Genomic DNA, 16502 nt, shown 5'->3' with positions numbered 1-16502 from the left:
GACTTTTGTCCATAACCTACTTTTGCGAACTAGTCCCTGGTTTTTTGCCCGATCGGAACCAAACCAGTCTAGGACAATTCTCTGGACTCTCTAGATCAATAATTATCAAAAAAAAGTTGAACTTTGGCATTTGCGTGGCTGTAACAGGGTCATTTAGAAAAGGGGCGTGGCAAAATACGCTCAAAAGCCTATAAATCCCAAAGGAAAACTCAGAACTTCACCAAAATTGATGAGCATATGTGTCAGAACATGGTGAGGAAGCATGCAGAGTTTCATGGAGATCGGACCATAGGTGGCGCTATAACTGGCAAAAAGCCTTCATTCTTATTAGGGGTTCAAGCATGAAATGCTGAAACCCTATTGTAATTGTAAGGATTCGTAAAACGCATCGCGCAGGACAAACCGTAAGGCCTAGAGACTTGAAACCTGGCCAGATGGTAGGCCTCAATTTGGGGACAACCTATCAGAGTATGACCCCGATTGGCCCATAGGTGGCGCTACAGCAACCAAAAGTTCAAAATCGCTCATATCTCTTAGACCGTTTGTCCCAGGATCAAGTGTCTTATATCGTTGGAATCCTTGGCTCAAGGCGGACAAAATGGCTATCTCCGATTTGGATGTAGGCAGGGAAAATTTTCTGCTATGTTGACTTTTGTCCATAACCTACTTTTGCGAACTAGTCCCTGGTTTTTTGCCCGATCGGAACCAAACCAGTCTAGGACAATTCTCTGGACTCTCTAGATCAATAATTATCAAAAAAAAGTTGAACTTTGGCATTTGCGTGGCTGTAACAGGGTCATTTAGAAAAGGGGCGTGGCAAAATACGCTCAAAAGCCTATAAATCCCAAAGGAAAACTCAGAACTTCACCAAAATTGATGAGCATATGTGTCAGAACATGGTGAGGAAGCATGCAGAGTTTCATGGAGATCGGACCATAGGTGGCGCTATAACTGGCAAAAAGCCTTCATTCTTATTAGGGGTTCAAGCATGAAATGCTGAAACCCTATTGTAATTGTAAGGATTCGTAAAACGCATCGCGCAGGACAAACCGTAAGGCCTAGAGACTTGAAACCTGGCCAGATGGTAGGCCTCAATTTGGGGACAACCTATCAGAGTATGACCCCGATTGGCCCATAGGTGGCGCTACAGCAACCAAAAGTTCAAAATCGCTCATATCTCTTAGACCGTTTGTCCCAGGATCAAGTGTCTTATATCGTTGGAATCCTTGGCTCAAGGCGGACAAAATGGCTATCTCCGATTTGGATGTAGGCAGGGAAAATTTTCTGCTATGTTGACTTTTGTCCATAACCTACTTTTGCGAACTAGTCCCTGGTTTTTTGCCCGATCGGAACCAAACCAGTCTAGGACAATTCTCTGGACTCTCTAGATCAATAATTATCAAAAAAAGTTGAACTTTGGCATTTGCGTGGCTGTAACAGGGTCATTTAGAAAAGGGGCGTGGCAAAATACGCTCAAAAGCCTATAAATCCCAAAGGAAAACTCAGAACTTCACCAAAATTGATGAGCATATGTGTCAGAACATGGTGAGGAAGCATGCAGAGTTTCATGGAGATCGGACCATAGGTGGCGCTATAACTGGCAAAAAGCCTTCATTCTTATTAGGGGTTCAAGCATGAAATGCTGAAACCCTATTGTAATTGTAAGGATTCGTAAAACGCATCGCGCAGGACAAACCGTAAGGCCTAGAGACTTGAAACCTGGCCAGATGGTAGGCCTCAATTTGGGGACAACCTATCAGAGTATGACCCCGATTGGCCCATAGGTGGCGCTACAGCAACCAAAAGTTCAAAATCGCTCATATCTCTTAGACCGTTTGTCCCAGGATCAAGTGTCTTATATCGTTGGAATCCTTGGCTCAAGGCGGACAAAATGGCTATCTCCGATTTGGATGTAGGCAGGGAAAATTTTCTGCTATGTTGACTTTTGTCCATAACCTACTTTTGCGAACTAGTCCCTGGTTTTTTGCCCGATCGGAACCAAACCAGTCTAGGACAATTCTCTGGACTCTCTAGATCAATAATTATCAAAAAAAAGTTGAACTTTGGCATTTGCGTGGCTGTAACAGGGTCATTTAGAAAAGGGGCGTGGCAAAATACGCTCAAAAGCCTATAAATCCCAAAGGAAAACTCAGAACTTCACCAAAATTGATGAGCATATGTGTCAGAACATGGTGAGGAAGCATGCAGAGTTTCATGGAGATCGGACCATAGGTGGCGCTATAACTGGCAAAAAGCCTTCATTCTTATTAGGGGTTCAAGCATGAAATGCTGAAACCCTATTGTAATTGTAAGGATTCGTAAAACGCATCGCGCAGGACAAACCGTAAGGCCTAGAGACTTGAAACCTGGCCAGATGGTAGGCCTCAATTTGGGGACAACCTATCAGAGTATGACCCCGATTGGCCCATAGGTGGCGCTACAGCAACCAAAAGTTCAAAATCGCTCATATCTCTTAGACCGTTTGTCCCAGGATCAAGTGTCTTATATCGTTGGAATCCTTGGCTCAAGGCGGACAAAATGGCTATCTCCGATTTGGATGTAGGCAGGGAAAATTTTCTGCTATGTTGACTTTTGTCCATAACCTACTTTTGCGAACTAGTCCCTGGTTTTTTGCCCGATCGGAACCAAACCAGTCTAGGACAATTCTCTGGACTCTCTAGATCAATAATTATCAAAAAAAAGTTGAACTTTGGCATTTGCGTGGCTGTAACAGGGTCATTTAGAAAAGGGGCGTGGCAAAATACGCTCAAAAGCCTATAAATCCCAAAGGAAAACTCAGAACTTCACCAAAATTGATGAGCATATGTGTCAGAACATGGTGAGGAAGCATGCAGAGTTTCATGGAGATCGGACCATAGGTGGCGCTATAACTGGCAAAAAGCCTTCATTCTTATTAGGGGTTCAAGCATGAAATGCTGAAACCCTATTGTAATTGTAAGGATTCGTAAAACGCATCGCGCAGGACAAACCGTAAGGCCTAGAGACTTGAAACCTGGCCAGATGGTAGGCCTCAATTTGGGGACAACCTATCAGAGTATGACCCCGATTGGCCCATAGGTGGCGCTACAGCAACCAAAAGTTCAAAATCGCTCATATCTCTTAGACCGTTTGTCCCAGGATCAAGTGTCTTATATCGTTGGAATCCTTGGCTCAAGGCGGACAAAATGGCTATCTCCGATTTGGATGTAGGCAGGGAAAATTTTCTGCTATGTTGACTTTTGTCCATAACCTACTTTTGCGAACTAGTCCCTGGTTTTTTGCCCGATCGGAACCAAACCAGTCTAGGACAATTCTCTGGACTCTCTAGATCAATAATTATCAAAAAAAAGTTGAACTTTGGCATTTGCGTGGCTGTAACAGGGTCATTTAGAAAAGGGGCGTGGCAAAATACGCTCAAAAGCCTATAAATCCCAAAGGAAAACTCAGAACTTCACCAAAATTGATGAGCATATGTGTCAGAACATGGTGAGGAAGCATGCAGAGTTTCATGGAGATCGGACCATAGGTGGCGCTATAACTGGCAAAAAGCCTTCATTCTTATTAGGGGTTCAAGCATGAAATGCTGAAACCCTATTGTAATTGTAAGGATTCGTAAAACGCATCGCGCAGGACAAACCGTAAGGCCTAGAGACTTGAAACCTGGCCAGATGGTAGGCCTCAATTTGGGGACAACCTATCAGAGTATGACCCCGATTGGCCCATAGGTGGCGCTACAGCAACCAAAAGTTCAAAATCGCTCATATCTCTTAGACCGTTTGTCCCAGGATCAAGTGTCTTATATCGTTGGAATCCTTGGCTCAAGGCGGACAAAATGGCTATCTCCGATTTGGATGTAGGCAGGGAAAATTTTCTGCTATGTTGACTTTTGTCCATAACCTACTTTTGCGAACTAGTCCCTGGTTTTTTGCCCGATCGGAACCAAACCAGTCTAGGACAATTCTCTGGACTCTCTAGATCAATAATTATCAAAAAAAAGTTGAACTTTGGCATTTGCGTGGCTGTAACAGGGTCATTTAGAAAAGGGGCGTGGCAAAATACGCTCAAAAGCCTATAAATCCCAAAGGAAAACTCAGAACTTCACCAAAATTGATGAGCATATGTGTCAGAACATGGTGAGGAAGCATGCAGAGTTTCATGGAGATCGGACCATAGGTGGCGCTATAACTGGCAAAAAGCCTTCATTCTTATTAGGGGTTCAAGCATGAAATGCTGAAACCCTATTGTAATTGTAAGGATTCGTAAAACGCATCGCGCAGGACAAACCGTAAGGCCTAGAGACTTGAAACCTGGCCAGATGGTAGGCCTCAATTTGGGGACAACCTATCAGAGTATGACCCCGATTGGCCCATAGGTGGCGCTACAGCAACCAAAAGTTCAAAATCGCTCATATCTCTTAGACCGTTTGTCCCAGGATCAAGTGTCTTATATCGTTGGAATCCTTGGCTCAAGGCGGACAAAATGGCTATCTCCGATTTGGATGTAGGCAGGGAAAATTTTCTGCTATGTTGACTTTTGTCCATAACCTACTTTTGCGAACTAGTCCCTGGTTTTTTGCCCGATCGGAACCAAACCAGTCTAGGACAATTCTCTGGACTCTCTAGATCAATAATTATCAAAAAAAAGTTGAACTTTGGCATTTGCGTGGCTGTAACAGGGTCATTTAGAAAAGGGGCGTGGCAAAATACGCTCAAAAGCCTATAAATCCCAAAGGAAAACTCAGAACTTCACCAAAATTGATGAGCATATGTGTCAGAACATGGTGAGGAAGCATGCAGAGTTTCATGGAGATCGGACCATAGGTGGCGCTATAACTGGCAAAAAGCCTTCATTCTTATTAGGGGTTCAAGCATGAAATGCTGAAACCCTATTGTAATTGTAAGGATTCGTAAAACGCATCGCGCAGGACAAACCGTAAGGCCTAGAGACTTGAAACCTGGCCAGATGGTAGGCCTCAATTTGGGGACAACCTATCAGAGTATGACCCCGATTGGCCCATAGGTGGCGCTACAGCAACCAAAAGTTCAAAATCGCTCATATCTCTTAGACCGTTTGTCCCAGGATCAAGTGTCTTATATCGTTGGAATCCTTGGCTCAAGGCGGACAAAATGGCTATCTCCGATTTGGATGTAGGCAGGGAAAATTTTCTGCTATGTTGACTTTTGTCCATAACCTACTTTTGCGAACTAGTCCCTGGTTTTTTGCCCGATCGGAACCAAACCAGTCTAGGACAATTCTCTGGACTCTCTAGATCAATAATTATCAAAAAAAAGTTGAACTTTGGCATTTGCGTGGCTGTAACAGGGTCATTTAGAAAAGGGGCGTGGCAAAATACGCTCAAAAGCCTATAAATCCCAAAGGAAAACTCAGAACTTCACCAAAATTGATGAGCATATGTGTCAGAACATGGTGAGGAAGCATGCAGAGTTTCATGGAGATCGGACCATAGGTGGCGCTATAACTGGCAAAAAGCCTTCATTCTTATTAGGGGTTCAAGCATGAAATGCTGAAACCCTATTGTAATTGTAAGGATTCGTAAAACGCATCGCGCAGGACAAACCGTAAGGCCTAGAGACTTGAAACCTGGCCAGATGGTAGGCCTCAATTTGGGGACAACCTATCAGAGTATGACCCCGATTGGCCCATAGGTGGCGCTACAGCAACCAAAAGTTCAAAATCGCTCATATCTCTTAGACCGTTTGTCCCAGGATCAAGTGTCTTATATCGTTGGAATCCTTGGCTCAAGGCGGACAAAATGGCTATCTCCGATTTGGATGTAGGCAGGGAAAATTTTCTGCTATGTTGACTTTTGTCCATAACCTACTTTTGCGAACTAGTCCCTGGTTTTTTGCCCGATCGGAACCAAACCAGTCTAGGACAATTCTCTGGACTCTCTAGATCAATAATTATCAAAAAAAAGTTGAACTTTGGCATTTGCGTGGCTGTAACAGGGTCATTTAGAAAAGGGGCGTGGCAAAATACGCTCAAAAGCCTATAAATCCCAAAGGAAAACTCAGAACTTCACCAAAATTGATGAGCATATGTGTCAGAACATGGTGAGGAAGCATGCAGAGTTTCATGGAGATCGGACCATAGGTGGCGCTATAACTGGCAAAAAGCCTTCATTCTTATTAGGGGTTCAAGCATGAAATGCTGAAACCCTATTGTAATTGTAAGGATTCGTAAAACGCATCGCGCAGGACAAACCGTAAGGCCTAGAGACTTGAAACCTGGCCAGATGGTAGGCCTCAATTTGGGGACAACCTATCAGAGTATGACCCCGATTGGCCCATAGGTGGCGCTACAGCAACCAAAAGTTCAAAATCGCTCATATCTCTTAGACCGTTTGTCCCAGGATCAAGTGTCTTATATCGTTGGAATCCTTGGCTCAAGGCGGACAAAATGGCTATCTCCGATTTGGATGTAGGCAGGGAAAATTTTCTGCTATGTTGACTTTTGTCCATAACCTACTTTTGCGAACTAGTCCCTGGTTTTTTGCCCGATCGGAACCAAACCAGTCTAGGACAATTCTCTGGACTCTCTAGATCAATAATTATCAAAAAAAAGTTGAACTTTGGCATTTGCGTGGCTGTAACAGGGTCATTTAGAAAAGGGGCGTGGCAAAATACGCTCAAAAGCCTATAAATCCCAAAGGAAAACTCAGAACTTCACCAAAATTGATGAGCATATGTGTCAGAACATGGTGAGGAAGCATGCAGAGTTTCATGGAGATCGGACCATAGGTGGCGCTATAACTGGCAAAAAGCCTTCATTCTTATTAGGGGTTCAAGCATGAAATGCTGAAACCCTATTGTAATTGTAAGGATTCGTAAAACGCATCGCGCAGGACAAACCGTAAGGCCTAGAGACTTGAAACCTGGCCAGATGGTAGGCCTCAATTTGGGGACAACCTATCAGAGTATGACCCCGATTGGCCCATAGGTGGCGCTACAGCAACCAAAAGTTCAAAATCGCTCATATCTCTTAGACCGTTTGTCCCAGGATCAAGTGTCTTATATCGTTGGAATCCTTGGCTCAAGGCGGACAAAATGGCTATCTCCGATTTGGATGTAGGCAGGGAAAATTTTCTGCTATGTTGACTTTTGTCCATAACCTACTTTTGCGAACTAGTCCCTGGTTTTTTGCCCGATCGGAACCAAACCAGTCTAGGACAATTCTCTGGACTCTCTAGATCAATAATTATCAAAAAAAAGTTGAACTTTGGCATTTGCGTGGCTGTAACAGGGTCATTTAGAAAAGGGGCGTGGCAAAATACGCTCAAAAGCCTATAAATCCCAAAGGAAAACTCAGAACTTCACCAAAATTGATGAGCATATGTGTCAGAACATGGTGAGGAAGCATGCAGAGTTTCATGGAGATCGGACCATAGGTGGCGCTATAACTGGCAAAAAGCCTTCATTCTTATTAGGGGTTCAAGCATGAAATGCTGAAACCCTATTGTAATTGTAAGGATTCGTAAAACGCATCGCGCAGGACAAACCGTAAGGCCTAGAGACTTGAAACCTGGCCAGATGGTAGGCCTCAATTTGGGGACAACCTATCAGAGTATGACCCCGATTGGCCCATAGGTGGCGCTACAGCAACCAAAAGTTCAAAATCGCTCATATCTCTTAGACCGTTTGTCCCAGGATCAAGTGTCTTATATCGTTGGAATCCTTGGCTCAAGGCGGACAAAATGGCTATCTCCGATTTGGATGTAGGCAGGGAAAATTTTCTGCTATGTTGACTTTTGTCCATAACCTACTTTTGCGAACTAGTCCCTGGTTTTTTGCCCGATCGGAACCAAACCAGTCTAGGACAATTCTCTGGACTCTCTAGATCAATAATTATCAAAAAAAAGTTGAACTTTGGCATTTGCGTGGCTGTAACAGGGTCATTTAGAAAAGGGGCGTGGCAAAATACGCTCAAAAGCCTATAAATCCCAAAGGAAAACTCAGAACTTCACCAAAATTGATGAGCATATGTGTCAGAACATGGTGAGGAAGCATGCAGAGTTTCATGGAGATCGGACCATAGGTGGCGCTATAACTGGCAAAAAGCCTTCATTCTTATTAGGGGTTCAAGCATGAAATGCTGAAACCCTATTGTAATTGTAAGGATTCGTAAAACGCATCGCGCAGGACAAACCGTAAGGCCTAGAGACTTGAAACCTGGCCAGATGGTAGGCCTCAATTTGGGGACAACCTATCAGAGTATGACCCCGATTGGCCCATAGGTGGCGCTACAGCAACCAAAAGTTCAAAATCGCTCATATCTCTTAGACCGTTTGTCCCAGGATCAAGTGTCTTATATCGTTGGAATCCTTGGCTCAAGGCGGACAAAATGGCTATCTCCGATTTGGATGTAGGCAGGGAAAATTTTCTGCTATGTTGACTTTTGTCCATAACCTACTTTTGCGAACTAGTCCCTGGTTTTTTGCCCGATCGGAACCAAACCAGTCTAGGACAATTCTCTGGACTCTCTAGATCAATAATTATCAAAAAAAAGTTGAACTTTGGCATTTGCGTGGCTGTAACAGGGTCATTTAGAAAAGGGGCGTGGCAAAATACGCTCAAAAGCCTATAAATCCCAAAGGAAAACTCAGAACTTCACCAAAATTGATGAGCATATGTGTCAGAACATGGTGAGGAAGCATGCAGAGTTTCATGGAGATCGGACCATAGGTGGCGCTATAACTGGCAAAAAGCCTTCATTCTTATTAGGGGTTCAAGCATGAAATGCTGAAACCCTATTGTAATTGTAAGGATTCGTAAAACGCATCGCGCAGGACAAACCGTAAGGCCTAGAGACTTGAAACCTGGCCAGATGGTAGGCCTCAATTTGGGGACAACCTATCAGAGTATGACCCCGATTGGCCCATAGGTGGCGCTACAGCAACCAAAAGTTCAAAATCGCTCATATCTCTTAGACCGTTTGTCCCAGGATCAAGTGTCTTATATCGTTGGAATCCTTGGCTCAAGGCGGACAAAATGGCTATCTCCGATTTGGATGTAGGCAGGGAAAATTTTCTGCTATGTTGACTTTTGTCCATAACCTACTTTTGCGAACTAGTCCCTGGTTTTTTGCCCGATCGGAACCAAACCAGTCTAGGACAATTCTCTGGACTCTCTAGATCAATAATTATCAAAAAAAAGTTGAACTTTGGCATTTGCGTGGCTGTAACAGGGTCATTTAGAAAAGGGGCGTGGCAAAATACGCTCAAAAGCCTATAAATCCCAAAGGAAAACTCAGAACTTCACCAAAATTGATGAGCATATGTGTCAGAACATGGTGAGGAAGCATGCAGAGTTTCATGGAGATCGGACCATAGGTGGCGCTATAACTGGCAAAAAGCCTTCATTCTTATTAGGGGTTCAAGCATGAAATGCTGAAACCCTATTGTAATTGTAAGGATTCGTAAAACGCATCGCGCAGGACAAACCGTAAGGCCTAGAGACTTGAAACCTGGCCAGATGGTAGGCCTCAATTTGGGGACAACCTATCAGAGTATGACCCCGATTGGCCCATAGGTGGCGCTACAGCAACCAAAAGTTCAAAATCGCTCATATCTCTTAGACCGTTTGTCCCAGGATCAAGTGTCTTATATCGTTGGAATCCTTGGCTCAAGGCGGACAAAATGGCTATCTCCGATTTGGATGTAGGCAGGGAAAATTTTCTGCTATGTTGACTTTTGTCCATAACCTACTTTTGCGAACTAGTCCCTGGTTTTTTGCCCGATCGGAACCAAACCAGTCTAGGACAATTCTCTGGACTCTCTAGATCAATAATTATCAAAAAAAAGTTGAACTTTGGCATTTGCGTGGCTGTAACAGGGTCATTTAGAAAAGGGGCGTGGCAAAATACGCTCAAAAGCCTATAAATCCCAAAGGAAAACTCAGAACTTCACCAAAATTGATGAGCATATGTGTCAGAACATGGTGAGGAAGCATGCAGAGTTTCATGGAGATCGGACCATAGGTGGCGCTATAACTGGCAAAAAGCCTTCATTCTTATTAGGGGTTCAAGCATGAAATGCTGAAACCCTATTGTAATTGTAAGGATTCGTAAAACGCATCGCGCAGGACAAACCGTAAGGCCTAGAGACTTGAAACCTGGCCAGATGGTAGGCCTCAATTTGGGGACAACCTATCAGAGTATGACCCCGATTGGCCCATAGGTGGCGCTACAGCAACCAAAAGTTCAAAATCGCTCATATCTCTTAGACCGTTTGTCCCAGGATCAAGTGTCTTATATCGTTGGAATCCTTGGCTCAAGGCGGACAAAATGGCTATCTCCGATTTGGATGTAGGCAGGGAAAATTTTCTGCTATGTTGACTTTTGTCCATAACCTACTTTTGCGAACTAGTCCCTGGTTTTTTGCCCGATCGGAACCAAACCAGTCTAGGACAATTCTCTGGACTCTCTAGATCAATAATTATCAAAAAAAAGTTGAACTTTGGCATTTGCGTGGCTGTAACAGGGTCATTTAGAAAAGGGGCGTGGCAAAATACGCTCAAAAGCCTATAAATCCCAAAGGAAAACTCAGAACTTCACCAAAATTGATGAGCATATGTGTCAGAACATGGTGAGGAAGCATGCAGAGTTTCATGGAGATCGGACCATAGGTGGCGCTATAACTGGCAAAAAGCCTTCATTCTTATTAGGGGTTCAAGCATGAAATGCTGAAACCCTATTGTAATTGTAAGGATTCGTAAAACGCATCGCGCAGGACAAACCGTAAGGCCTAGAGACTTGAAACCTGGCCAGATGGTAGGCCTCAATTTGGGGACAACCTATCAGAGTATGACCCCGATTGGCCCATAGGTGGCGCTACAGCAACCAAAAGTTCAAAATCGCTCATATCTCTTAGACCGTTTGTCCCAGGATCAAGTGTCTTATATCGTTGGAATCCTTGGCTCAAGGCGGACAAAATGGCTATCTCCGATTTGGATGTAGGCAGGGAAAATTTTCTGCTATGTTGACTTTTGTCCATAACCTACTTTTGCGAACTAGTCCCTGGTTTTTTGCCCGATCGGAACCAAACCAGTCTAGGACAATTCTCTGGACTCTCTAGATCAATAATTATCAAAAAAAAGTTGAACTTTGGCATTTGCGTGGCTGTAACAGGGTCATTTAGAAAAGGGGCGTGGCAAAATACGCTCAAAAGCCTATAAATCCCAAAGGAAAACTCAGAACTTCACCAAAATTGATGAGCATATGTGTCAGAACATGGTGAGGAAGCATGCAGAGTTTCATGGAGATCGGACCATAGGTGGCGCTATAACTGGCAAAAAGCCTTCATTCTTATTAGGGGTTCAAGCATGAAATGCTGAAACCCTATTGTAATTGTAAGGATTCGTAAAACGCATCGCGCAGGACAAACCGTAAGGCCTAGAGACTTGAAACCTGGCCAGATGGTAGGCCTCAATTTGGGGACAACCTATCAGAGTATGACCCCGATTGGCCCATAGGTGGCGCTACAGCAACCAAAAGTTCAAAATCGCTCATATCTCTTAGACCGTTTGTCCCAGGATCAAGTGTCTTATATCGTTGGAATCCTTGGCTCAAGGCGGACAAAATGGCTATCTCCGATTTGGATGTAGGCAGGGAAAATTTTCTGCTATGTTGACTTTTGTCCATAACCTACTTTTGCGAACTAGTCCCTGGTTTTTTGCCCGATCGGAACCAAACCAGTCTAGGACAATTCTCTGGACTCTCTAGATCAATAATTATCAAAAAAAAGTTGAACTTTGGCATTTGCGTGGCTGTAACAGGGTCATTTAGAAAAGGGGCGTGGCAAAATACGCTCAAAAGCCTATAAATCCCAAAGGAAAACTCAGAACTTCACCAAAATTGATGAGCATATGTGTCAGAACATGGTGAGGAAGCATGCAGAGTTTCATGGAGATCGGACCATAGGTGGCGCTATAACTGGCAAAAAGCCTTCATTCTTATTAGGGGTTCAAGCATGAAATGCTGAAACCCTATTGTAATTGTAAGGATTCGTAAAACGCATCGCGCAGGACAAACCGTAAGGCCTAGAGACTTGAAACCTGGCCAGATGGTAGGCCTCAATTTGGGGACAACCTATCAGAGTATGACCCCGATTGGCCCATAGGTGGCGCTACAGCAACCAAAAGTTCAAAATCGCTCATATCTCTTAGACCGTTTGTCCCAGGATCAAGTGTCTTATATCGTTGGAATCCTTGGCTCAAGGCGGACAAAATGGCTATCTCCGATTTGGATGTAGGCAGGGAAAATTTTCTGCTATGTTGACTTTTGTCCATAACCTACTTTTGCGAACTAGTCCCTGGTTTTTTGCCCGATCGGAACCAAACCAGTCTAGGACAATTCTCTGGACTCTCTAGATCAATAATTATCAAAAAAAGTTGAACTTTGGCATTTGCGTGGCTGTAACAGGGTCATTTAGAAAAGGGGCGTGGCAAAATACGCTCAAAAGCCCTATAAATCCCAAAGGAAAACTCAGAACTTCACCAAAATTGATGAGCATATGTGTCAGAACATGGTGAGGAAGCATGCAGAGTTTCATGGAGATCGGACCATAGGTGGCGCTATAACTGGCAAAAAGCCTTCATTCTTATTAGGGGTTCAAGCATGAAATGCTGAAACCCTATTGTAATTGTAAGGATTCGTAAAACGCATCGCGCAGGACAAACCGTAAGGCCTAGAGACTTGAAACCTGGCCAGATGGTAGGCCTCAATTTGGGGACAACCTATCAGAGTATGACCCCGATTGGCCCATAGGTGGCGCTACAGCAACCAAAAGTTCAAAATCGCTCATATCTCTTAGACCGTTTGTCCCAGGATCAAGTGTCTTATATCGTTGGAATCCTTGGCTCAAGGCGGACAAAATGGCTATCTCCGATTTGGATGTAGGCAGGGAAAATTTTCTGCTATGTTGACTTTTGTCCATAACCTACTTTTGCGAACTAGTCCCTGGTTTTTTGCCCGATCGGAACCAAACCAGTCTAGGACAATTCTCTGGACTCTCTAGATCAATAATTATCAAAAAAAGTTGAACTTTGGCATTTGCGTGGCTGTAACAGGGTCATTTAGAAAAGGGGCGTGGCAAAATACGCTCAAAAGCCTATAAATCCCAAAGGAAAACTCAGAACTTCACCAAAATTGATGAGCATATGTGTCAGAACATGGTGAGGAAGCATGCAGAGTTTCATGGAGATCGGACCATAGGTGGCGCTATAACTGGCAAAAAGCCTTCATTCTTATTAGGGGTTCAAGCATGAAATGCTGAAACCCTATTGTAATTGTAAGGATTCGTAAAACGCATCGCGCAGGACAAACCGTAAGGCCTAGAGACTTGAAACCTGGCCAGATGGTAGGCCTCAATTTGGGGACAACCTATCAGAGTATGACCCCGATTGGCCCATAGGTGGCGCTACAGCAACCAAAAAGTTCAAAATCGCTCATATCTCTTAGACCGTTTGTCCCAGGATCAAGTGTCTTATATCGTTGGAATCCTTGGCTCAAGGCGGACAAAATGGCTATCTCCGATTTGGATGTAGGCAGGGAAAATTTTCTGCTATGTTGACTTTTGTCCATAACCTACTTTTGCGAACTAGTCCCTGGTTTTTTGCCCGATCGGAACCAAACCAGTCTAGGACAATTCTCTGGACTCTCTAGATCAATAATTATCAAAAAAAAGTTGAACTTTGGCATTTGCGTGGCTGTAACAGGGTCATTTAGAAAAGGGGCGTGGCAAAATACGCTCAAAAGCCTATAAATCCCAAAGGAAAACTCAGAACTTCACCAAAATTGATGAGCATATGTGTCAGAACATGGTGAGGAAGCATGCAGAGTTTCATGGAGATCGGACCATAGGTGGCGCTATAACTGGCAAAAAGCCTTCATTCTTATTAGGGGTTCAAGCATGAAATGCTGAAACCCTATTGTAATTGTAAGGATTCGTAAAACGCATCGCGCAGGACAAACCGTAAGGCCTAGAGACTTGAAACCTGGCCAGATGGTAGGCCTCAATTTGGGGACAACCTATCAGAGTATGACCCCGATTGGCCCATAGGTGGCGCTACAGCAACCAAAAGTTCAAAATCGCTCATATCTCTTAGACCGTTTGTCCCAGGATCAAGTGTCTTATATCGTTGGAATCCTTGGCTCAAGGCGGACAAAATGGCTATCTCCGATTTGGATGTAGGCAGGGAAAATTTTCTGCTATGTTGACTTTTGTCCATAACCTACTTTTGCGAACTAGTCCCTGGTTTTTTGCCCGATCGGAACCAAACCAGTCTAGGACAATTCTCTGGACTCTCTAGATCAATAATTATCAAAAAAAAGTTGAACTTTGGCATTTGCGTGGCTGTAACAGGGTCATTTAGAAAAGGGGCGTGGCAAAATACGCTCAAAAGCCTATAAATCCCAAAGGAAAACTCAGAACTTCACCAAAATTGATGAGCATATGTGTCAGAACATGGTGAGGAAGCATGCAGAGTTTCATGGAGATCGGACCATAGGTGGCGCTATAACTGGCAAAAAGCCTTCATTCTTATTAGGGGTTCAAGCATGAAATGCTGAAACCCTATTGTAATTGTAAGGATTCGTAAAACGCATCGCGCAGGACAAACCGTAAGGCCTAGAGACTTGAAACCTGGCCAGATGGTAGGCCTCAATTTGGGGACAACCTATCAGAGTATGACCCCGATTGGCCCATAGGTGGCGCTACAGCAACCAAAAGTTCAAAATCGCTCATATCTCTTAGACCGTTTGTCCCAGGATCAAGTGTCTTATATCGTTGGAATCCTTGGCTCAAGGCGGACAAAATGGCTATCTCCGATTTGGATGTAGGCAGGGAAAATTTTCTGCTATGTTGACTTTTGTCCATAACCTACTTTTGCGAACTAGTCCCTGGTTTTTTGCCCGATCGGAACCAAACCAGTCTAGGACAATTCTCTGGACTCTCTAGATCAATAATTATCAAAAAAAAGTTGAACTTTGGCATTTGCGTGGCTGTAACAGGGTCATTTAGAAAAGGGGCGTGGCAAAATACGCTCAAAAGCCTATAAATCCCAAAGGAAAACTCAGAACTTCACCAAAATTGATGAGCATATGTGTCAGAACATGGTGAGGAAGCATGCAGAGTTTCATGGAGATCGGACCATAGGTGGCGCTATAACTGGCAAAAAGCCTTCATTCTTATTAGGGGTTCAAGCATGAAATGCTGAAACCCTATTGTAATTGTAAGGATTCGTAAAACGCATCGCGCAGGACAAACCGTAAGGCCTAGAGACTTGAAACCTGGCCAGATGGTAGGCCTCAATTTGGGGACAACCTATCAGAGTATGACCCCGATTGGCCCATAGGTGGCGCTACAGCAACCAAAAGTTCAAAATCGCTCATATCTCTTAGACCGTTTGTCCCAGGATCAAGTGTCTTATATCGTTGGAATCCTTGGCTCAAGGCGGACAAAATGGCTATCTCCGATTTGGATGTAGGCAGGGAAAATTTTCTGCTATGTTGACTTTTGTCCATAACCTACTTTTGCGAACTAGTCCCTGGTTTTTTGCCCGATCGGAACCAAACCAGTCTAGGACAATTCTCTGGACTCTCTAGATCAATAATTATCAAAAAAAAGTTGAACTTTGGCATTTGCGTGGCTGTAACAGGGTCATTTAGAAAAGGGGCGTGGCAAAATACGCTCAAAAGCCTATAAATCCCAAAGGAAAACTCAGAACTTCACCAAAATTGATGAGCATATGTGTCAGAACATGGTGAGGAAGCATGCAGAGTTTCATGGAGATCGGACCATAGGTGGCGCTATAACTGGCAAAAAGCCTTCATTCTTATTAGGGGTTCAAGCATGAAATGCTGAAACCCTATTGTAATTGTAAGGATTCGTAAAACGCATCGCGCAGGACAAACCGTAAGGCCTAGAGACTTGAAACCTGGCCAGATGGTAGGCCTCAATTTGGGGACAACCTATCAGAGTATGACCCCGATTGGCCCATAGGTGGCGCTACAGCAACCAAAAGTTCAAAATCGCTCATATCTCTTAGACCGTTTGTCCCAGGATCAAGTGTCTTATATCGTTGGAATCCTTGGCTCAAGGCGGACAAAATGGCTATCTCCGATTTGGATGTAGGCAGGGAAAATTTTCTGCTATGTTGACTTTTGTCCATAACCTACTTTTGCGAACTAGTCCCTGGTTTTTTGCCCGATCGGAACCAAACCAGTCTAGGACAATTCTCTGGACTCTCTAGATCAATAATTATCAAAAAAAAAGTTGAACTTTGGCATTTGCGTGGCTGTAACAGGGTCATTTAGAAAAGGGGCGTGGCAAAATACGCTCAAAAGCCTATAAATCCCAAAGGAAAACTCAGAACTTCACCAAAATTGATGAGCATATGTGTCAGAACATGGTGAGGAAGCATGCAGAGTTTCATGGAGATCGGACCATAGGTGGCGCTATAACTGGCAAAAAGCCTTCATTCTTA

Source organism: Scardinius erythrophthalmus (genome assembly GCF_964197995.2).
Source record: "Scardinius erythrophthalmus genome assembly, chromosome: 3".
Taxonomy (NCBI): Eukaryota; Metazoa; Chordata; class Actinopteri; order Cypriniformes; family Leuciscidae; genus Scardinius; species Scardinius erythrophthalmus.
This window is presented reverse-complemented; position numbering follows the sequence as displayed.